The sequence below is a fragment of the Bubalus bubalis genome, chromosome 6, assembly GCF_019923935.1.
Source record: "Bubalus bubalis isolate 160015118507 breed Murrah chromosome 6, NDDB_SH_1, whole genome shotgun sequence".
NCBI classification, from domain to species: domain Eukaryota; kingdom Metazoa; phylum Chordata; class Mammalia; order Artiodactyla; family Bovidae; genus Bubalus; species Bubalus bubalis.
The window spans coordinates 18825334-18849129 of NC_059162.1; the positions used below are offsets into that span (position 1 = coordinate 18825334).

A 23796-nucleotide genomic window follows, 5' to 3' on the forward strand; every position below is an offset into this window, starting at 1 on the left:
ATCCTGTGTACCACAGTTAGTGAACCTGGAAGCCACAGCTACTGAAGCCCACACACACTAGAGCCTGTGCTCCACAACAAGAGAAGCGCCACAGTGAGGAACCTGCGAACCGCAGCTAGAGAACAGCCCCCTCTCCCTGAAAGTGGAGAAAAGCCTGTGCAGCAGCAAAGACCCAGAAAGCCTAAAATAAATTTTTTAAGGAACCGAAATTTATTGAGTGGGATTTATGCAAGAAAGGTAGTATAGCAGAATACTGGTATATAAGTTTAAATATTTAAAATATTTTTATGAATAATCATTTTAACTATTTTTTTTTTTTGTTTAGTAAACCAGCCAACTACTACTCTACCCTTCAGAAAAGACAGCCTCTACCATTTCCCAATAAACTTTTTCTTCTCCTTGCCTGTTTGATCTCTTCCACTCCTTTCTCTGCTGCTGCTGCTGCTGCTAAGTCGCTTCAGTCGTATCCGACTCTGTGCGACCCCATATAGACGGCAGGCCCCCAGGCCCCACCGTCCCTGGGATTCTCCAGGCCAGAACACTGGAGTGGGTTGCCATTTCCTCCTCCAATGCATGAAAGTGAAAAGTGAAAGTGAAGTCGCCCAGTCGTGTCCGACTCTTAGCGACCCCATGGACTGCAGCCTACCAGGCTCCTCCATCCATGGGATTTTCCAGGCAAGAGTACTGGAGTGGGGTGCCATTGCCTTCTCCGTCCTTTCTCTACCCACAGTTTTTAAAGGCAAACTTGATGGTGTCACTCCCTTGGTTAAAACCAAGCATTAATTCCTCTTAACATGCAAGATGAAATCCACAGTCATCTTGGGGTACCCAAGGGCCTTCATGGTGTGTCCCTACCCCCTTCTCCACCCTCATTTCTGCTGCTCTCTAGCCTTGCCAGACACTCCTGAACTGATAACTAGGGCTGTGCCTCTGTCCCTTCGTAATCTCTTCTTGCTGCCCTGAAAGCCCTCTCACCTTTTTCTCCTCCTTCTACGGAGCAGCATCTCTAGAGTGTCATCTCCCCCAAGAGGCCTTCCCTACAGCCTCCCCCACCCACAGCTGGTTTTGATGCTCTTACTCTATGTGTCCATGGCACTTTATTCTCACCTCTGTCACAGCACTTACCACTCTGAATTGTAATAGTGCTTTTGCTTGTCTGTCTTCCCAGACTTGACTTTGAACTCAACAACAGAGACCTAGTTAAATGCACAGAGGAGCCTGGCAGGCCACCGTTAGGGGGTCGCAAAAAGTCAAGAAACTGACTGAGCACAACAACGACACATCACTAATACCTAGTGTGGTGCCCGGCACATAGTGGGTCTGAAAAGGTAGACAATGCTATAAAATCTGACATGGGACACCATGTGTCGGTCAGAGTTACCCACGGGTAACATGCATGTTCACCAGGGTCACTGAAGACAGTTTAATGAGGAGACTATTAGCAAGGTGTGTTCAGGGATAGGAGAAACACAAGCGATGGCAAAGCACCAGGGACTAGCAAAATCTGGAAGCTGTTACCACCGTAGGTCTGACTGGGCAAGGCAGGGAACAGTTCCTGGAAGCTACAAGAGCCATGGCAAGGGAGAGGGTCCCCACAGATGCTGTGGCCTTTGTTACAGAAATACAGTTACTGTCAGACCGTAGGAGGAAGGTGGGAACCAGGGGGATACATACCAATATCTCTCTCTTCTCACCTTCTGATCTTCAGCAGTGCCTCCAATGGGACAACCCAACTGGAAGGTTGCGCAGGGCAGAAAAATACAGAAAGTGAATCTGGAGGGGCAAAAAGACTATCCATCACATCGTAGAAAGGTAAGATCAGTATTTCTGTACTACACAGTTACTGCTGTGAGAGAAGTTGAGGATAAAGTGCCAACACTAACGCAGATAGATATTTTTTAATATATATTTTTATTTTATATTGAAATTTTTTATTGTGGTTAAATTTACCCAACATGAAATTTGACATTTTAACCATTTTTAAGTATACAGTTCAGAAGCATTAAGTACATTCACACTGTTGTACAACCATCACTATTCATCTCCAGAACATTTCCATCTTCCACAACTGAAATCCTATACTCACGGGACAATAACTCCCACTCCCCTCTCCTCCCATCCCTGGCCGCCAACATTCTACTCTCTGTCTCTGTGAATTTTATTACTGCAGATACCTCATATAAGTGGAATCACACCACTTTTTTTTTTTTTTGGTAACTGGCTTACTTCACTTAGCATAACATCCTCAAGGGTCATCCATGTCATGTGTGGCACATGTCAGGATTCCCTTCCTTTTTAAGGCTGAATAATATTCCATTGTATGCTTGTTGTTTAGTTATTAAGTCATGTCCAACTCTTTTTCAATCCCATGGACTGTAGCCCACCCAGCTCCTCTGTCCGTGGAATTTCCCAGGCAAGTATAAGGCAGTGGGTTGCCATTTCCTTCCCCTGTGGATCTTCCCAACCCAGGGATCAAAGCCACATCAGGCAGGTTCTTTACCACTGAGCCACCAAGGAAGCCCATATATATATATATATATATATTACATTGTTCATCCACTCACCCAGCAATGGACACTTGGGTTGCTTTCACCTTTTGGTTATTGAAAATAATGCTACTGTAAACACGGGAGTACAAATATATGTTAGAGTGCCTGCATTCAACTCTTTTGGGTTATACACCCAGGTGTGGTTCTCAGGTGGCACCAGTGGTACAGAATCTGCCTGCCAATGCAGAAGACATAAGAGACACAGGTTCTATCCTGGGGTCAGGAAGATCCCCTGGAGAATGGCATGGCAATCCACTCCACTATTCTTGCCCGGAAAATCCCACCAAGAGTAGCCTGGTGGGTTACAGTCCATGGGGTCCGTACAATCCAAAAGAGCCGGGCACATCTGAGCATGCACACAAGGAAAAGAAAAGGAATGGAAGTTCTATGTTTTATTTTTTAAGAGCCACCACACCATTTTCCCCAGGAGCTGCACCATTTTACATTCCCATCAGCAATGGACAAGCAATGTCCAATTTCTTCACATCCTACCAACACTTGTTATTTCGTGATTTTTGTTTAATAGTTAACCTAATGGGCATGAAATGGTATCTCATTGTTTTTATTTGCATTTCCCTAATAATTAGTGATATTGAGTATCTTTTCATGTACTTTCTAGTCACTTAAATATCTTCATTAGAAAAGTATTTATTTGAGTCCTTTGCCCATTCTTCCCAACTTTACTGAGATATAATCAATATACAAAAAACTGCACATCATTAACGTATACAATTTGATGGCTTTCTTCATTTTTTAATTGGGTTGTGTGATATTTTTTATACTGAGTTGTAGGAGTTCTTTATATATTCTGTATATTAATCCCTTATCAGATACATGATTTGCAAATATTTTCTCCCATTCTGTAGGTTGCATTTTCACTCTATTGATAGTGTCCTTTGACACACAAAGGTTTTTAATCTTGCTGAAACTGTAATTTTAATTTTGAATGTATCTATTTTTCTTTTATTGCCTGTGTTCCTCATATCATATCCAAAAAATCACTGCCAAATCGAATGAAGAATTTTAAAAAAAGAAAAGAAAAAAAAATCAAGCAAAGATCCATTCCTTTTTAGGAAGATTTGGGTCATGATGTTAGGACTTTTGTCAAGATGGGGATAGAGCAGATACAGCAAGCCCCTTCCTACTGAAAATAATGCTAGATAAAATGGAACCCCCTCCAAAAAATAGTTTAAATACTTAGTTGAAAAATCAGAAAGAAGAACATCTAGATCCCCAAAGCAAAATGGGAATGCATAACTGTAACTGTGCCAGAACTGAGGTCATGTGAACTCGAACTGCAGAACAGGAACCAAGCTCTTAGCTAAAGGAGATAAGCCACTGAAGAGATGCCGTAACAGTGATGAAGACTGAAAACCTCAGCTCACCACCCCAGAAAAAACAGAATGAGCCATAGGGGGAACAAAGTCATCTGAGAGAGGACAAAATGCCACACTTGTGCTTCCTGGAGGCATGGGACTCAAATACACACTGCTCCCTTGTACAGAATGTCCAGGTTAAAAAGTGCTCCAGAGCAGTAAACACAATACAGAAGCCCAGGGAAATGCAAACTACCTCATGGAAACAACTCCAGCCATTGGCGGGATTTCCACAGAAGATAAATCCCACTAAAATGAGCTCACAAATATTATACTGCACACACAGGACTATCAATATATGTAACAGATAAGAAACTTTGCACCCAAGTAAAAAGAGAGCAATGTGGAACTGACTTGAACATGAGAATGTTTAAAATATTCAAATAAATAAAGGCAGGAAGTAAGATATATAAACAAGAATAGGGGTACATGAAGAAGGGGGGGAAAAAGAAGCAAATGCAGATTCTATAAGTGAAATATATAGTCATGCAACTATATAAAGGATCATGAAGTTGAACGTTGCACCAGTTCCTGGCCCTGCTGGGGTGACAAATGGGAGGATCTGTCCCCACGGGCTACACCTCACGGAGACCTTGCTGATTCACTGCACCCACCCACCTCACAACAACCCTATTGTATTCTCCGAAAACCTGGTGACAGAGGTTTTGGGAATTTGAGCAGAGTCGGGGAGGACCACACCTGTACAGCAAGAGCAATAACTCATGCTTTGTTTCTCGGCTCTCCCTAATCTCCTAAATCTCCCTCAGTCACCAGTGAAAGCATTCCTGGATGGCCACAGTCAAGAAAGAAGACTCAGAGAGGAAGGCAAGTCTGTACTGGCTGGGAACTGACTCTCAGTGCAGAAAGCACCCTGCCTAGAAGGCAGCGAGGGCAGAGAGGAGCAACGGTAATTCTGGGTCTTCGCCCCATCTCTCTCAGCTGAGAATGCAACCCACGCAGAAAGAAATGTTGCTCTTACCAGATTCATATTTCATCCTCACAGCGGCTTAGTGTCAACGTTATCTTTAAACGTGATGTATGGAGTTGCCAGAACTTGTGGTAGGAATGCCAAACAAAGATGACTTCAGGAACATTGCAAGTCCAGTCCACAAAGAGGTTCACTTCTGACAGAGGAAGAAAACCAAAGGGGAAAGTTACAGAAGGTGTACATTAACATCAAGTCCACGGCAGAGGTTGCTTCATAAACCCAAGTGACCCTCTCCTCACTTCATCACCATTAAACCTCCTGAATGGATGGCTGGAACTTTTGGTCTCTCTGTACTGACCTCTGAGGAGGAGAGAGGAACTAGATATTAGGTTCAATCACCAATGGCTGATGATTTAATCAATCGTGCCTATGTAATGAACTCTTCCTAAAAACCCAAAGGACAGGGTTTGGAGAACCTCTGGGCTGGTGAACACAAGGAGAGAGGGGAGGGCTCAGAGAGGACACAGAAACTCTGGGCTCTTTACTTAAAACCTTGCCCTATTTATCTCTTTCACCTGGCTGTTCCTAAGTTATGTGTGTGTTAGTTGCTCAGTCATGTCCGACTCTATGGGACCCCATGGCCAGGCTCCTCTGTCCATGGAATTTTCCAGGCAAGAATACTGGAGTGGGTTGCTATATTCTTTTATAATAAACCAGTAATCTAATAAATACAGGGTTTCTCTGAGTTCTGTGAGCCACTATATCAAAGTGATGGCACCCAAGGAGGAGGTCCTGGAAACCTCCAAATTATAGCCAGTTGGTCAGAAGCACAGGCCACAACCTGGACTTTCAATTGGCTATGAAATGAGGGGAGGGAAGCAGTCTTGTAGGACTGAGCCCTTAACCTATAGGGTCTGACCCAGTCTCCAGGGAGACAGTGTCAGAATGGAGTTAAATCATAGGACACCCAGCGTGCCAGAGAATTGCTTGGTGAAGGCAATGGCACCCCACTCCAGTGTTCTTACCTGGAAAATCCCTTGGACGGAGGAGCCTGGTAGGCTGCAATCCATGGGGTCACTAAGAGTCGGACATGACTGAGCAACTTCCCTTTCACTTTTCACTTTTATGCACTGGAGAAGGAAATGGCAACCCACTCCAGTGTTCTTGCCTGGAGAATCCCAGGGACGGGGGAGCCTGGTGGGCTGCCGTCTATGGGGTCGCTAAGAGTCGGACATGACTGAGCAACTTCCCTTTCACTTTTCACTTTCATGCACTGGAGAAGGAAATGGCAACCCACTCCAGTGTTCTTGCCTGGAGAATCCCAGGGACTGGGGAGCCTGGTGGGCTGCCGTCTATGGGGTCGCACAGAGTTGGACACGACTGAAGCAACTTAGCAGCAGCAGCATGGGGGGAAAAACCCACACGTAGTAGCTGGTGTCAGAATCATTACCTAGCATCTTCTAAAAGTGACCAGTGGGATTGTTTTGTTGTAGCTATTTAGTATCATTTATTAACTCTTGGATTTAAGCTTATTACGTATGTTTCCATTATTCTCCTTATCAGTGCTCATATTGTCTCATGTTTGGCTAGTGGGAGTCCTTTGAGTTGGGTCCTAAGTCCCTATGACATGGCCCAAATAGTCTTTGATAACTTCCTTCTTCCTAGTATAAAATGTTCCTAGCTCATCTAGTACATTTCTTGCACCAGACCTTTTTTCAAGGATCCCTTCTTCCTTTTAGCAACCTCTCATCCTTTTTGTTTCCTTTGCCAACTCTTTTTCTTGTACCTTAACCCAAACTCCGGAGAAGGCAATGGCACCCCACTCCAGTACTTTTGCCTGGAGAATCTCATGGACGGAGGAGCCTGGTAGGCTGCAGTCTATGGGGTCGCTCAAAGTCGGATATGACTGAGCGTCTTCACTTTCACTTTTCACTTTCATGCATTGGAGAAGGAAATGGCAACCCACTCCAGTGTTCTTGCCTGGAGAATCCCAGGGACGGGGGAGCCTGGTGGGCTGCCGTCTATGGGGTCGCACAGAGTCGGGCATGACTGAAAGGACTTAGCAGCAGTAGCAGCAACTCAAACTCAGGGACTATCTTGATGGTTCAGGGGCTAAGACTTCATACTCCCAAAGTAGGGGGCTCAGGTTCCATCCCGGGTCATAAAACTAGATCCCACAATGCCACAGCTAAGATCCAGTGTGTTGCAACTAAGACCCGGCACAGCCAAATAAATGAATAAAAAAAAAAAAAAAGACTCAGACTCAGTCTTTGACCTTCTCTTTTTACGTCCCTATAGTTTCTCCCATCAGTGAAAGTCATAATCGGTCACACTTCAACTCACTCCATGTTGGTCTATATTTCTGCATTCTTAACAAGAATAAGCTGTTCAACCTGGTTCGTCAGGCCTTCCACTACCTCTGCACCTCTGCTATTTCCTCCTTCCCATGGAATTCAATTTGACATGATTCAATTCAAATTTTTTGAGTGTCTTCCATGTCCTAAATGTCATATGCTTATTGCTGGCATTGATGGTAATAATTCTAATAGCTATTAACTTTTATTAAGTACTTACCATGTATCTAAGAGCTTTGCATGCATCAGTCGCTCAGTCATGTCTGACTCTTTGCAACCCCATGGACTGTAGCCCATCATGATCCTCTGTCCATGGGATTTTCCAGGCAAGAATACTGGAGTGGGTTGCCATTTACTCCTCCAGGGGAATCTTCTCAACTCAAGGATCTAACCCAAGTTTTTTGTATTTCCTGCACTGGCAGGCAGATTCTTTACCACGGTGCCACCTGGGACTTTACATACATTATATCTTAACAATTATTCCTCTTAACAATCCTTCAAGTTAGCCTCAGTGGCTGCCTCCTTCAGGAAGCCTCTCCCAACTCTGCCATCTCTGCTCTCTGCTCTGCGAAACAACCAGAGACATGCTGGCCGCAATACTTCTCACCTCACATGTTGTTTTGCCCACCTTCCCTGCTAGACTGGGGTTCCCCAAGCAAAGACTATTTCTATATTTTCAGCATTTAGATAGTGCCAGGCATGTAGCTGGCACTCAGTAAGTTTCTGAATGGATATACAAAAATGACTTGCATAATGCTACATGTGGACTTCCCTGGAGGCACAGTGGATAAGAATCCACTTGCCAATGCAGGGGGAGATAGTTTCAATCTCTGGTTCAGGAAGATTCTCCATTCCACGAAGCAACCAAGCCCACACCCCACAACTACTGAGCCTGCACTCTAGAGCCCATGAGCCACAATGACTGAAGCCTGAAGCCTGCGCTGCACAACAAGAAAAGCCGCTGCGATGAGAAGCCCACGGACCATAACCAAGAGTAGCTCCCACCTGCCACAACTAGCGCAAAACAAAGACCCAGCAAGGCCCAAAATAAATAAAATTTAAAATGCTGTGGGCTTCCCAAATATTGTTCTTATTATCCTTACTTTGAGGATGAAAAAACAAATTCAGACCATTAGGTGACTTGTCCTAAGTCTCAAAGCTAATTAATGGGAGAAGCTGGTTACCACGAGATTTACTTATGCATCTTATATATGATCTCTCTCTATATCTATATGATCTCTTAATTTCAAATGCATTTTAATAACCCTACATTTTTACTCCCCTACCACCATGATTATTGTTTTTGACATCTTATTTTATATCTTTTTGCTTTATGTATCCTTCAACTATTTATTGCGGATATAGATGATTTTACTACTTCTGTCTTTTAACCTTTCTACTAGCTTTACCTTTACTATGTATCTGCATTTACCAATGAGTTTTTTTTTCTTTCATAATTTTTATGTTTTAGTTGTACCTTTTCTTTTTTGCTTAGAGAAATTCCTTTCACATTTCTTGTAAAGCTGGTTTGGTGGTGCTTGACTCTTTTAGTCTTTGCTTGTCTATAAAACGTCTGATCTTTCCATCAAATCTGAATGAGAGGCTGGCTGGGTAAAGTATTCTTGGTTGTAGGTGTTTTCCTTTCATCACCTTAATTATATTATGCCACTCCTTTCTGGCCTGCAGAGTTTCTGCTGAAAAGTCAACTGATGGCCTTATGGGAGTTCCTGTTGTACAGAGCTTGTTGTTTTTCCCTTGTTGCTTTTAAGAGTCTCTCTTCATCTTTAATTTTTGCCATCTTAATTACACTGTGTCTTGGTGTGGTCCTCTTTGGATCATCCTGTTTGGAACTCTCTGTGCTTCCTGGACCTGGATGTCTGTTTCCTTTCTCAGGTTAGGTAAGTTTTCAGCTCTTATGGCTTCAAATGCATTCTTTGCCCCTTACTCTCTCTCCTCTCCTTCAAGAACCCCTGTTAGTACACTTGAGTGTCTCAAAAGGTCCCTTAAACTGTCCTCATCTCTTTTGGGGATTCCCTGGTGGCTCAGATGATAAAGAATCTTCCTGCAAACCTGGGTTCAATCCCCAGGTTGGGAAGATCCCCTGGAGAAGGCAATAGCAACCCACTCCAGTATTCTTGCCTGGAGAATTCCATGGACAGAGGAGCCTGGTGGGCTACAGTACACGGGGCAGCAAAGAGTTGGCCACAACTGAGTGACTAACACACACCCTGTCATCTCTTTTTATTCTTTTTTCCTTTTCTCTATTCAGCTTCTGTGATTTCCACTGCTATCTGTTATCTCACTGATTCATTCTTCTGTATTATTTAATATAACTATTGATTTTTTCTAGGGTATTCTTTTTTACTATGGTTATTGTATTCTTCATCTCTGTTAGTTCTTATTTATATTTTTTCACTCTTTATTTAAAACTTCTAACTTTTCACTGTGTTCATCCATTCTTCTCCCAGGTTTTTTGATCACTTTATGATCATTACTTTGAACTCTTCATTGAATAGACTACTTATCTCCACTTCACTTAGCTTTCCTGGAGTTTTGTCTTATTCCTTTGTTTGGAACATGTTTCTCTGGTGCCGCATTTGCCTAATTTGTTGTTTATATTTCTATGTATCTGGTAGGTTGGTTATATTTCTCAACCTTGGAGATGTCGCCTTTTGTAGGAAATGTCCTGTGAGTTCCAGCAGCACATTCCCTTCTGGGCACCAGAGCTTCATGCTCTAGGGGTGCCTTCTATGTGGGCTGCGTGGATCCTTCTATTGTAGTGGCAGACTACTGTGGACAATCCGGCAGGCACAGCTGGACCCTGGTCCAGTGGGCTGCCAGGCCCAGCCTTGTGTGGAGGCTGCTGACTGCTGGTTGATGGGCTGGGTCACAAGGCAGCCAGCTGCTGAACCCCAGGCTGGGGCAGGGGGCGGCCCCTGGGGTAGTGCTGGCGCGCTGGTGAGTAGGGCTGGATCATGGGGCGGCTGGCTGAAGAGTTCAAGGTATCTCAGCGCCAGTGTTGGCCTGCTGGTGGGTGGGGCCAAGGCCCAGGGGTCTCGGGTTACAGGGCCCTGGGGGTCCTGAAACTGGCATCAGCCTGCTGATATCCAGTGGAGCCAGATCCCAGGACCACTGGTTGAGGGTCCCACTGGCCGTGTTGGCCAGCTGGTAGAGAGGGCCAGGGCTCAGAGAGCTCCCAGGGCCTGTTCTGGCCTGCTGATGAGTTGGCTGTGTCCTGCCATGGCAGACTGCAGGTCTGCAGTGGCTCTGGGGCTGGTGTCTGCCGGCTGGTGAATGGGGTTGGGGTCCAGGGGACGTTGGGGATGGTGCCTGCCCCCTGGCGTGTGGGGCCAGGTCCTAGACCAAACGGGAGAACCAGAATTCAAACCCCAATTTTCTAATCCTCTTTCTACTTTACCTCAACTACTTTCATTAAATACGAACCAGAAAAAAGTACATCACCCTATGTTGGATCAAGTAGATGGAGAGTTGTTTCATAAGAGTGATGCCAAAAGCTCAGCTTCTCTATACATGGATGTCCAATCAAATCTCCAAGACAGGGTTTTGGGTGAAGTAGAAGAAGATAGCTTTATTGCTTTGCCAGGCAAAGGGGAACACTGTGGGCTCAAAACAATGTGTCTCAACTTGGGGAAGATAGCGACAAGTTTTATAGTAAGTGTTCAAAGAGGGCATGATCAGCTTGTGGGCATTGTTTTGATGGGTTGGTGGTGAGCTAAGTAGGAGTCAGCATCGTCAGCCTTCAGGTCAACTGGTCTGGGGTCTACATGCCTGTGACCAGCCTACCATCCTTAATCATTAACTTCTCCCACCTGGAAGAGGTTTCAGTATCTGAAAAATAGCTTGAAGATATTGTGTGTATCCATTGATGGGGAAGCAGGACCTTGCCCCCAGGCTGCTCTTGATGGTTTATTTCTCTGCATACCCTCCCTTTCCTAACTAACAACTGCTTGAATCTGCACATTGGAACTCAGGGAAGCTCATGTAGGCTGAATGAAGGCTTCTGCATGGGCAGGCAGGCTCTTTACCGCTGAGCCACCAGGAAAGCCCTTCCTAACCCTAGGGCATGCCATTCTGAGCCAGGACCACTCCTCTCAGCAATTCAAGGTTTTGTTGTTTGCACTGTGTGCCTTGTGGGACCTCAGTTACCTGGGCAGGGATCCAACCTGGGCCACAGTAGGGAAAGCCCAGGATCCTAACCACTAGGCCACCAGGGAATTCCTTCAGCAGCCCATGTTGACCCACTATTTACACTTCCTGCCAACATCCACCGAGGGTCAACATTCACTGTATTCTGTTCAGAATACAGAACACACCGAGACAAACCTCTGTCCCCAAGGATCCCATAGGTGCTGAGGGAGACAAACAAGTGCACAATTTTTAGATGCTGTAATGAGTGCCATGAGGTGCTAAGGGAGGGCCCAGTTGTGGGGGTGGAAGGTGGGCAGGGGAATTCAGGGAGGCTTTACAATGAAGATGATATATGACCAGAACCTTGAGGGTGCTGGTTCTGTAACCAGTCAGTACATGTACCTTCTGCCCCCTCTTTGCTCTCTTCTATACTCTCCATCTCCTCGAAGGGGTGTGAATTCCTCAAGCACAGGGAACGTGTCACCTTCATCCATGCATTCCCTAAAGCAGCCAGCCAAGCAGCTGCACCCAGCTTACCAAATATCATTATCACATCCTGCCAAACCCTGGCCTAGCCATGAAACATGCCCAAGGAGCCAAAGGGCCATGCCCAGGGAGGCAGACAACTGAAACAGCCTGTGTCTCCTCACTCTCACAAAGCACGTCACTCCCGCTCAGAAATCCCACTGGTAGTTTGTTCATCACTTCCTTCCCAAGCCAGTGTTTCCTCTCTGCACTGGGCAGGCACCACGATACTCCAGGTGCTCAGGCTGGACAATTCCGGGTGGTCGTGATTGTTCCTCTTCCTCACGTCCTGCAGCTCAGTAGCGGCCGCCCTGAGGACTCTTTCTGCAGACTTTTCTCAAATCTGTACTTTCCTGCCTACTCTTACCACCACCAGTCCAGTGCAGGCCTGTATCATCAGCAGCCTCACCTGTCATCTTCTGGGCCCCATTCTTCCCAACCCCCAGTGGTCAGTGGTTCTGCTTCCTGTAGTACAGTTGTATTTACAATTTAAATCTGTAGTCTGGAACTCAAAAGCATCAATAATCTAGCCCTTATCCCTCACCTTAACCCTTTTTCTAGTTGTTGCTTCTTCAGATGTGTCCTGCACATTCGCCTCTCTGTATTTTTATTCATGTTATTCCTCTCTTTGGATTGCCAGTACCTGTTCCACATGCCCCATTGATACCCAGCAAATGGGATAGAGACCCAATGTTCAAGACTGTTGTCAAATGCTATCTTCCATGAAGTTATTCTTAAGGATCCTAGCATAGGGAGACTGCTTTTCCAAATTCTTGCTGGTCTTACTGTCCATACCCCATGCAACACTGGCCCCACATACTACGTCCTCTCAGAGCTATTTGGGAACATTCCCTTTGTTCCTGGCTAGATTATGGTTCTGTTCTAAGCAGCTGTCCTTGATGCTGCTCTACCCAAAGAAAAGCAGGGATCGGTAGTGGCAAAAGGGAGGCTTTGACATTAGGCTTATCAGGATTCTTATAGGGCCATACATATGCCCTTAGGGAATTTATTATCTAACCTCTCTGACCTTCCTTTCCTCATCTGAAAACAGACTTAGCATCTATTTTACAGGGATTTTGTGAGACTTAGAAATAATATATGTAAAGCAAAAAAGCAAGAGAGTCCCAGAAAAACATCTATTTCTGCTTTATTGACTATGCCAAAGCCTTGGACTGTGTGGATCACAATAAACTGTGGAAAATTCTGAAAGAGATGGGAATATCAGACCACCTGACCTGCCTCTTGAGAAACCTGTATGCAGGTTAGGAAGCAACAGTTAGAACTGGACTTGGAACAACAGACTGGTTCCAAGTAGGAAAAGGAGTACGCCAAGGCTATATATTGTCACCCTGCTTACTTAACTTATATGCAGAGTACATCATAAGAAACGCTGGGCTAGAGGAAGCACAAGCTGGAATCAAGATTGCCAGGAGAAACATCAATAACCTCAGATATGCAAATGACACCACCCTTATGGCAGAAAGTGAAGAAGAACTAAAAAGCCTCTTGATGAAAGTGAAAGAGGAGAGTGAAAAAGTTGGCTCAAAGCTCAACATTCAGAAAACTAAGATCATGACATCTGGTCCCATCACTTCATGGGAAATAGATGGGGAAACAGTGGAAACAGTGTCAGACTTTATTTTTGGGGGGCGTCTCCAAAATCACTGCAGATGATGATTGCAACCATGAAATTAAAAGACGCTTAATCCTTGGAAGGAAAGTTATGACCAACCTAGACAGCATATTAAAAAGCAGAGACATTACTTTGTCAACAAACGTACGTCTAGTCAAGGCTATGGTTTTTCCAGTGGTCATGTATGGATGTGAGAGTTGGACTATGAAGAAAGCTGAGTGCCAATGAATTGATGATTTTGAACTGTGGTGTTGGAGAAGACTCTTGAGAGTCCCTTGGACTGCAAGGAGATCCAACCAGTCCATCCTAAAGGAGATCAGTCCTGGGTGTTCATTGGAAGGACTGATGTTGAAGCTGAAACTCCAATACTTTGGCCACCTGATGCAAAGAGCTGACTCATTTGAAAAGACCCTGATACTGGGAAAGATTGAGGGTAGGAGGAGAAGGGGACGACAGAGGATGAGACGGCTGGACGGCATCACTGACTCGATAGACATGAGTCTGAGTGAACTCCGGGAGTTGGTGATGGACAGGGAGGCCTGGCGTGCTGCGATTCATGGGGTCGCAAAGAGTCAGACACGACTGAGCAGCTGAACTGAACTGAACTGAAAACCACATTAAATTACTATAATCATAGAGTACGTCAGGAGAAGAAGTTGGAACAAATCGAGAGAGTAGCACTGATATACACATACTACCACGTGTGTAAACAGCCAGTGGGAAACTGCAGTATAATACAGAGAGCTCAACTCAGTGTTTCCTGACAACCTAGAGGGGTGGGATGGGGTGGGTGTAGCAGGGGAGGCTCAGAAGGGAGGGGACATATGCGTACTTGTGACTGATTCACACTGTTGTATGGTAGAAGCCAACACAACATTGTAAAGTAATTATCCTCATATTAAAAATAAATATAAGGACTTCTGTAGTGGTCCAGTGGCTAAGACTCCATGCTCCTAATGCAGGGGGCTGTGGTCCAATCCCTGGTCAGGGAACTAGATTCCACATGCTGCAGCTAAGACCCAGTGCAGCCAAATAAATAAATTTTTAAAAAGTGAAAGTTGCTCTGTAGTGTCTGACTCTTTGCAACCCTGTGAACTATACGCTCCATGGAATTCTCCAGGCCAGAATACTGGAGTGGGTAGCCTTTCCCTTCTCCAGGGGATTTTCCCAACCCAGGGATCAAACCCAGGTCTCCCACATTGTAGGCGGATTCTTTACCAACTGAGCCACCAGGGAAGCCCAAGAATACAGTAGTTGGTAGCCTATCCCTTCTCCAGCAGATCTTCCTGACCAGGAATCAAACCAGGGTCTCCTGCATTGCAAGCAGATTCTTTACCAGCTGAGCTGCCCAGGGAAGCCCAAAATAAAAAATAAATATACATAAAAAAGAAAAAATAAATTACTATAATCCTAATTGATCTAAAATACTTCTTGGGGTGATTTTAAGGAACAATTAAACCCTGAGACAGAGCTTTGTAGACTATAAAATTATTAAGCTAATTTTTAATAAGCATGACCTGGATTACATTTTTCTTTTTATATGATATGACCAACATAGACCCCAAAGATAACCCCACTGATTACCAGGAAGTATATGCGCCAATATCTAGGCTTTCAGAATATCTGTGCTCAAAACTGTTAGAATGAATTCACTTAAAAGCCAACCAATAAAACTGGTTGAATTCTATGTCATAATTCAGACTTTTATCCAAATAGCACCAAACACTAGTTCAACCTAATACCTCTATTTTTATGTTGTTGGTTTTTTATGTTGTTGTTCGTTTGTTTGTTTGCATAATGGACACAGAGCTTTACTGTTCCTACTTTTCAAGCCTTGAGAAATGCTACCAAAGGCATGAGAGACTGGGGCAGAGTCCCCATCTAAATCACAGCCTCCACCTCAAGCCAGCTCCATACATTTCCCAGCACCATCTGCAATCCTTGGGTTTCTAGACACGGCTTCCTGCTCCTTATCCTTCCAGGTCCACTTAGAAGAAAGCAAACCCGCTGCAGAGCTACTCACTGTACAACCACCAGAGGGTCCCACAGCATCGGCTAGGAAGCAAGGACACACCCTCTCCAAGTACAAATCTCCACCAAGCTTGGATCTCCCCAGTGCCTCACAGCAGCTTCCCCTAGCTGCTTCCAGCCCCGAAACAGGATTGGCTGGAAACCCCAGAGCTACTTGCTCGCTAATATTGTTGAGGCGTCAGTTCATACGAAGTAGCCAGCTTCTCACAAGGGGTTTGTGTCACCAGGGCCCCACAGAGTCACACTTCTGTGGGCCTGAGACCTCCAAGTCACATTTCAGTATCCTCTATGAGCAGAGAGTATCTGGGGCTTAAATAACTTCCCCTTCCATAGGGCCCCCAGAATTTCCGTCTGGAACACCACTTCCTCGTAAGTTTCAATAAAGAAAAGGTAACTGCCCGTGAGACTGGTGCACGTCAGTCCACCTTGCAGAGCTCCCCCCCAGCTCCAAGCATTCTTGGGATCCGGACAAGCTGGTGTTCTGTTCTGGCCTGGTTACTTAACTCAAAGTATAGCATCCTTTTTTCTTCTTCCTTTGAAAAGATCTGGAAAATCAAACCCCTCATGACTAGAAAATGGACGAGAAAGGCTATAATTCCCAGGGTTTTTTTCTACTGGCTGCCCCAGTACACAACATAGGCAGACCCACAAGTGTGTGACTTATTTTTATTAAGGTTTTATTAAGGTCTCTCTATTTTGAGTGTTTAAAAAGAGCCTGGACTTCAGCTTTACCCAAGCTGAGTGTACAGTCAGATGTTTTGCAGAAAGTTTTCACTCAGGTCTCAGGATCTGTTAACAAAATAAGCCACTCACTATATACAAATAAATAATGTCAGTATTTGGACTTCCCTGGTGGCTCAGATGGTAAAGCGTCTGTCTACAATGCGGGAGACCTGGGTTCGACCCCTGGGTCAGGAAGATCCCCTGGAGAAGGAAATGGCAATCCACTCCAGTACTATTGCCTGGAAAATCCCATGGACAGAGAAGCTTGGTAGGCTACAGTCCATGGGGTCGCAAAGAGTAGGACATGACTGAGCGACTTCGCTAGTCACTAATGTCAGTATTTACGAGAGAATTATCTACCTTACTTTCAATATACTAAAAGAAAAGAGAAATAGAAACAGCACAGGATACATCACCAAATTGGGTTTTAACCAACATCCAGACTCAAACAGTGCTGGGAAGTCCCCTGACACAGCACATCTGGAGTCCCAATTAGGAGAAGGTCCCAGGCAGCTTGTCCATTCTGTAGGTAAGACTTCAAAGACTGGAGTTCAGGGTTCCCGCTTATAATGCCAAGACATAGACTGATATCATCATCAATCTGTGAGCAAATTGCAGCTCTGGTTTCATATTAACGCTGTTTGTTTTGTCGTGTAAAACTTGGAATGTTGTTAAGTCCGGGGCATGGTTGGCCAGACCCCCTCCAAGGGCTCAACAGTCTCAGTCCTCTATCTTTACCTTATCTGGTCTTCCCCGGTGGCTCAGACAGTAAAGAATCTGTCTCCGAGGCAGAAGACCCGGTTGGATCCCTGGAGAAGGAAATGGCAGCCCACTCTGATCTTGCCTGGGAAATTCCATGGACAGAAGAGCCTAGTGGGCCACAGTTCATGGCGGTCACAAAAAGCCAGTCAGGACTGAGCGACTTTCACTTTTCAATGTTGTGAAGCCCAGGGAGCTCAACAGTATCAAGATTCATCCCCTATCTTTATTCTTATCTATGGTGCCGCAAAGCTTGCACTAACAGCAGGCAGTCAGGGCACTCACAGTCAGGGCAGTGTCCAGGTAGGTTAGAAGCAAGGTCAGAGGACTGCTCTGCTTTGTCTCTGAAGCCTGAACAAGACTATCTTTTTAATTTCCCTAACATCAGGCCACTCCTGCTGGAGGGCATTCACTCAGTTCAGTTCAGTCGCTCAGTCATGTCCAACTCTTTGCAACCCCATGGACTGCAGCATGCCAGGCTTTCCTGTCCATCACCAACTCGGAGCTTGCTCGAACTCATGTCCATCGAGTTGGTGATGCCATCCAACCATCTCCTTTTCCTCCTGCCTTCAATCTTTCCCAGCATCAGGGTCTTTTCCAATGAGTCAGTTCTTTGCATCAGGTGGCCAAAGTATTGGAGTTTCAGCTTCAGCATCAGTCCTTCCAATGAATACTCAGGACTGATTTCCTTAGGAGGAAAGACCTCTTTGCTGGAGCGCAAGTCCTCTGAAAACTGTCACCTTGTTAGCTCAGAGACAACAGTGCTACAGCTGACTGGCTTCTGCTTGTCAACCATCCTGGTGCATTTCAGGTTTTGTACTTACAGAAGAATTGATGTTGCTTATGAAATTTCCCTGCTTTCCAGGGTTTCTAGTGTGATACCATACATGAATAATATCCTGCTGAGGAGCTCAGCGGACCTGGATTTGAAGAAAGTTTCAAGGGGTCCTGCGTTCAGAGACATGTAGATCTGGAATCTCCAGGGCTTCCTTTGAAACTTACATAACCTCACTTCTTACATTGCCTTATGATTCTCTCATTCTTCCATCACCAAAGACCATCATTTCTGAGTCATTTCATCATTCTCTGGCCCTGGACTTTCTAGTGTGAGGAGTTCCTTTTGTAAGTTGTTAGGTAGTCACTGGACTGCAAGGAGATCAAACTAGTCAATCCTAAAGGAAATCGGTCCTGAATATTCATTGGAAGGACTGATGCTGAAGCTGAAGCTCCAATACTTTGGCCACCTGATGCAAAGAACTGACTCATTGGAAAAGACCTTGATGCTGGGAAAGATTGAAGGCAGGAGGAGAAGGGGCAGACAGAGGATGAGATGTTTGGATGGTATCACCAACTCGATGGATATGAATTTGAGCAAGGAGTTGGTGATGGACAGGGATGCCTGGCATGCTGCAATCCATGGAGTCACAAAGAGTCAGACATGACTGAGCTACTGAACTGAACTGAACTGAACTGAGATAGTCATTCTCTTCTGAGCTTGTGCTAATAAGTTATAATAAACTTTATGTATATATGAAAAAATTAAAAGAGACTAGATATATTCAGGAAAACAATTTAAAATAATTAAAAGATCTTGAGAGGTTGGCTCCTACCTTCAGGATGGCTGCACATAAATCACTTCGTATCATATTAACCCACCCCTCAGGGAAGGAATTTGAAGTCTATTTTATGGGTGAGGAAACAGAAAGCACGGAGACTTACTTGCCCATGGCCCAAAGCAATCATGCAGCACAGCCAGATATCAACACAAGTCTGTCTGGTTCTAGCCCATCCTCCACTTAATCATAATTATAGTTAACAGGAGTGGGGCATTCACAATGTGCCAGGCACTCTGCTAAGTATTTACTCATTTCTAGCCACAATATTCCTAGGAGGCTGGGATTTCTTTTGAGTCTATTTTCCAGATGAGAACTGAGGTTTAGAAAGGTTGCTGACATGTGCAAGATCACAAAGCTAATGAGCGGCAGAGAAAATATGATTCACTCCCCAAGCCTGCGATCTTAACCCCTGTGTTATGGAGCCAAACTCTCAAGGTCCAGTTCCCCTCCCCCACGCTCCTCTCGCTGCAGGCACACTGCTGCTGCTGCTGCTGCTGCTGCTAAGTCGCTTCAGTCATGTCGGACTCTGGGCGACCCCATAGACGGCAGCAGGCACAGTAGTGGTTTTCAATTCCCATCTCAGACCAAACTCCTCCCCGTGTTCCAGCCTTTAGATGTTTTTCCTCCACCCAGAAAGCTTCGTCCTAGTCCCTCCCCTATTTGCAATCATAGTTCCTTTTCTTCTGAGTTCAAATGTCCCCCCTCAGTGAAGTCTTCCCTGACTTTCTACTTCAATTCTTCTCTCACTAGGCCCCTTGTTTTTCCCAACAAGACACTCATTCGGTTAGTCAGTTCAATCATTCAGGTTCAACTTCACCTCGCAACTTACCAAAATTTTATGTTAGTTTCATTTTACCTGTATTTTATTTGCCTTTCCCACTAGAATGAAAGGCCCATGAGGGCAGAAATTTGTCTATCTTGTTCCTGAGTCAGGAACATTCCAGATATTAATAGGTGCTTTGTAAATATTTAATAGATTATAATCATTAGAATTTGCAGTTAACCTATAGAAGAAAGCAGATGGTTTTGTCACTCAAGTGTATGTTCCTCAGTTCTTTGTCTCATCACAACAAAGATTTGGAGCAACGGACATTAAAGCCCTAGGCTCGTCACAGCTCTCGGGTCTTGGACAAACCGTGCTACAGCTCTTAGGCAAGTCAGTGTTACAGCTCTATTTTATTTAGAAGATAGCAGGAGAGTGTGAGAGAGAGAGAGAGAAAGAAAAGAGCGCACGCACACGGGAGAGAGAGTCCGTGAGAAAGCGCTTTGGCTCCTCCTTTTATATGATTTTTCCTCCACCTGGGCCTGCCCTATGCAAATTGGGCTTAGCCAGGAGTGCTGTTTGTTCTGCCTGAAGTCTTCACTCTGGTCCTCAGACCTTCCTTTGACCTTCCTTGTCTTTTAGCCACTGCCATTTTGGACTCCTTTTCCCTATTCTACCTACCTAACAGTTTCCAACCCCAAGCTAAGAGTTCTCTTGTGTTAAAAATAATAATAATGTCCTTCCCTGGTGGGGCAGTGGATAAGAATCCAATTGCCAATGCAGGGGACATAGGTTTGATCCCTGGTCCTGGAAGATCCTACACACAGCAGAGCAACTAAGCACAAATGTCACAACTATAGAGCCTGTGCTCTAGAGCCCAGGAACCGCAACCACTGAAGCCCACGTGCCCTAAAGCCGGTGCTCCCCAGCAAGAGAAAGCACCAAAATGAGAAGCCCTCACTCTGCAACAAAGAGTAGCCCCTGCTCTCCACAACTAGAGAAAAGCCCATGCAGCAATGAAGACCCAGCACAGACAAAAATAAATACAATTATTTTTAAAGAATAGTAAATAATAATGAGGGACTCCCTTGGTGGGGCATTGGTAAGAATCTGCTTGTTAAGGCAGGGAACACAGGTTCAATCCCTGGTCCAGGAAGATCCCACAGGCCTCGGCACAACTGAGCCCATGTGCCACGACTACTGAGCCTGCATGCTCAGGTCCCACGAGCCACAGATGAGCGCCTGTGCTGCAACTCCTGAAGTTCATGCACCTAGAGCCTGTGCTCTGCCACAAGAGAAGCCACCACAATGAGAAGCCCATGCTCTGCAGCTAGAGGGTAGCCCCTGGTCCCCACAACTAGAGAAAAAGCCCGCATGCAGCAACCAAGACCCAGCTCAACCAAAAATAATAAATAAAGCAGTGTGTACATGTCAAATAAATAAATTTACAGAAACAAAATAATAATACAGAACTTCAGCTTCTGCTGCTCCACGAGATATGGTAGTACAGGAAGCACAGCCTTGGTGGAGTCCTCCCAGTGTCCCAGAAGGAAGTCTCAAAGATGTCTGCGCACAGATCCCACATGAGAGACCTCGGGCCACAAAACAGCCCTGCTTGGCTACCTTAAAGCTTCTTCTCTGCCGGGAGGGATCACACGGAAGCTGATCTGCTGTCTGAAAACTGCGGCATCCCAGGGCCAAACAGATGCCTTCATTCTTTGTCATCACCCCAGAAGATGAGTGTCTATTCCTGTTTTAACTGTCAGGTTCTGAATAGTGAATGACTTCCCCAGAGATGAGGTGATTTCCCCAGAGCCACACGACTGGTAAGCCATTCTTTGGTGGCTCCTTGTTACCTTTAGAAATGAGCTCCAAATTCTTTAGCAATAACCAAGCAGGACCCTACAGGGCTTTCCTGGGACAGACCCCCTTCCCCTCATGTCCTCTGCCTCGTGTTTGTAGAATAGCTGTCGTCTCCCAGGCCTCCTCTGAGTCACAAAAGCCACAAAAGTCACAAAAGCTCAAGAATTGAGGATTGAAAGGACGTGAACATGTACTGGCAAAAACAGTGGTTGGGGCAGGAGAACAGATAAGAAGTTAAACAGTAAGCCAGCCATATGACACTCGCAGAATCTTTAGTTCCTCTGTGAAGTACCTTGATAACAGTATCTGATGCACATTTCCTGAACTGTTTTACAGATGCTGAAACCCGCCGCCCCCGCTCCCCCGACCCAGCAATGAAAGGCATTAGCTGCTTGATGACCATGAGAACCGTAGCCCTCAGAGGACTGATAATGTTAACCCCTGTGACATGGCCCTATTACCTCACCATCAAACAAAGAATTGTGCACAAGCAGATCACACACCCTGTGACTCCCCTCCCTCACCTTGTCTTTAAACATGCTTCCCTGACTGCTGTGTAGCACAGGGAGCTCAACTTGGTGCTCTGTGATGACCTAGAGGGGTGGATGGGGGATGGGGGAGGGAGGCTCAAGAGGGAGGGGATATATGTATACATATAGCCAATTCACGTTGTTGTACAGCAAAAACGAACACAACATCGTAAAGCAATTATACTCCAACTAAAAGTAGATTTAAAAAAAAATGCTTCCCTGAAACCCATGGTAGGGTTCAGGCTTTTTGAGTATTAGCTGCCCTGGATTCCTTGTTTGAAACTCTACCATAAATGCTGCACTTTTCTCTGCTACAACCTGGGGTCAGCCGATTGACATTACTACCCATGGGCAAAAACAGACGCAAGTCTTGTTCAGTAACAAGCAAAGCAAACCAGGTGCCCCCCAAAACGCACCTCCTCTTGGGACTCATCTCCCCTCCAAGGCCCTCGGGGACTTTGCATTCTCCCTGTGCAGGGGCAATTCCTAGAACAAACAGGATACCTCACAACTCCATGTCCTGGGACATGCTTCCCCCTCCTATCTGCCCCCGCAGAATGTGGCTAGACCCTACTTGTCCTTTAAGATCCATGTAAAGAAAGAAAAAGGACAGTCTCTGATAGGAATCTTTCCTAAGAAAATAAACATGTGGGCAAAGTTATTTATTCAAAAGCAGACCTTTTATATTTAATTATTACTTATAACAGTAAAGCACTACTAACAACCTAAATGCCAAAAAATATGGGAAATTTTTAATAAATTATATTCCCCTATTTGGGGTATACTACTAAAGCCATGGGGTTCCCTCATAGCTCAGCTGGTAAAGAATCCACCTGCAATGCAGGAGACCCCAGTTTGATTCCTGGGTAGGGAAGATCCTCTGGAGAAGGGATAGGCTACCCACTCCTCTATTCTTGGGCTTCCCTTGTGGCTCAGCTGATAAAGAATCCGCTTGCAATGCAGGAGACCTGGGTTCAATTCCTGGGTTGGGAAGACCCCCTGGAGAAGGGAAAGGCTACCCACTCCAGTATTCTGGCCTGGAGAATTCCATGGACTATAAAGAGTTGGACACGACTGACCGACTTTCACTTTTACACACAGCAGAGGTGGGGGGAGGTCTGTTGTTTTATTTTTTATTTTTTTCCCAGCTGCTCAGCATGTGGGATCTTAGTTCCCTGACCAGGGATCAGACATGTGACCCCTTCCTGCACTGGAAGTGCAGAGTCTTATCCACTGGACCACCAGGAAAGTTCCTGTTGTTTTGTTTGTTTGGGGGGTTGCTAGCAAAAAGTCTTGACCAGGCAACTGTAAATTGATAGTTCTCAACTGAACTGCTGTAGAGAACTGTTGTGATTCCTTCCTAGGGCTCCATAATTGAGGAATAAAGTTTCCTTTTGTTACAACTATCATTCCAACCGTTAATACCATGTTTGGAGCAGACAGAATGTTGAGCTTTGCTGCCTATAGTTTCTGTGTGGTGCCGGGCGCAACTTGATGCATATGAAGAAACAAAGAAACTATGCATTTGCCAGACTTGCCAGAACTTTGTCTCCTGAGTATCTGAGAGTGATCAGGGCGCTAAAAGGGTCTACCTAAACAGTGCCACCATGATGCTGAAATGTGACCAGTTTAATAGTGTGATTCCTATACATGCCACTTAATCTTTTTGAGTATGCTGCCAAAATCAGATCAGATCAGATCAGATCAGTCGCTCAGTGTTCAAAAAAATGCCACCCTGTTCTGCTGTAACAAATACATACCCAAATTATGAGGTTCTTTCTCTTCCACAAAACTAGTCAGATGAAAATGTTCCTGGTTAGCTGCTGGTTTTCCTCCATTCAGTGATTCTGGGACTCGGGCTCCTTCCAGCTGTGGCTTCTCTACCCCTAGAATTTCAGAATTCAGAAGATAGAGAAAAAGAACGTGGAAAGTCATCTCTTAACCCCTTTGGCCTGCAGGTGACACCCATCACTTCCAGCCCCATTCTGCTGATGATT

General features: G+C 45.2%; 1 long non-coding RNA gene across 1 annotated transcript; it reads left to right on the forward strand.

Moving 5' to 3' along the window:
- Positions 1-592: 592 nt before the first annotated feature.
- LOC123333981 lies at positions 593-22460 on the forward strand. Its single transcript, XR_006551637.2, has 2 exons — positions 593-1812; positions 21606-22460. It is a non-coding gene; the product is annotated as an uncharacterized LOC123333981 (long non-coding RNA).
- The last annotated feature ends 1336 nt before the right edge of the window (positions 22461-23796 follow it).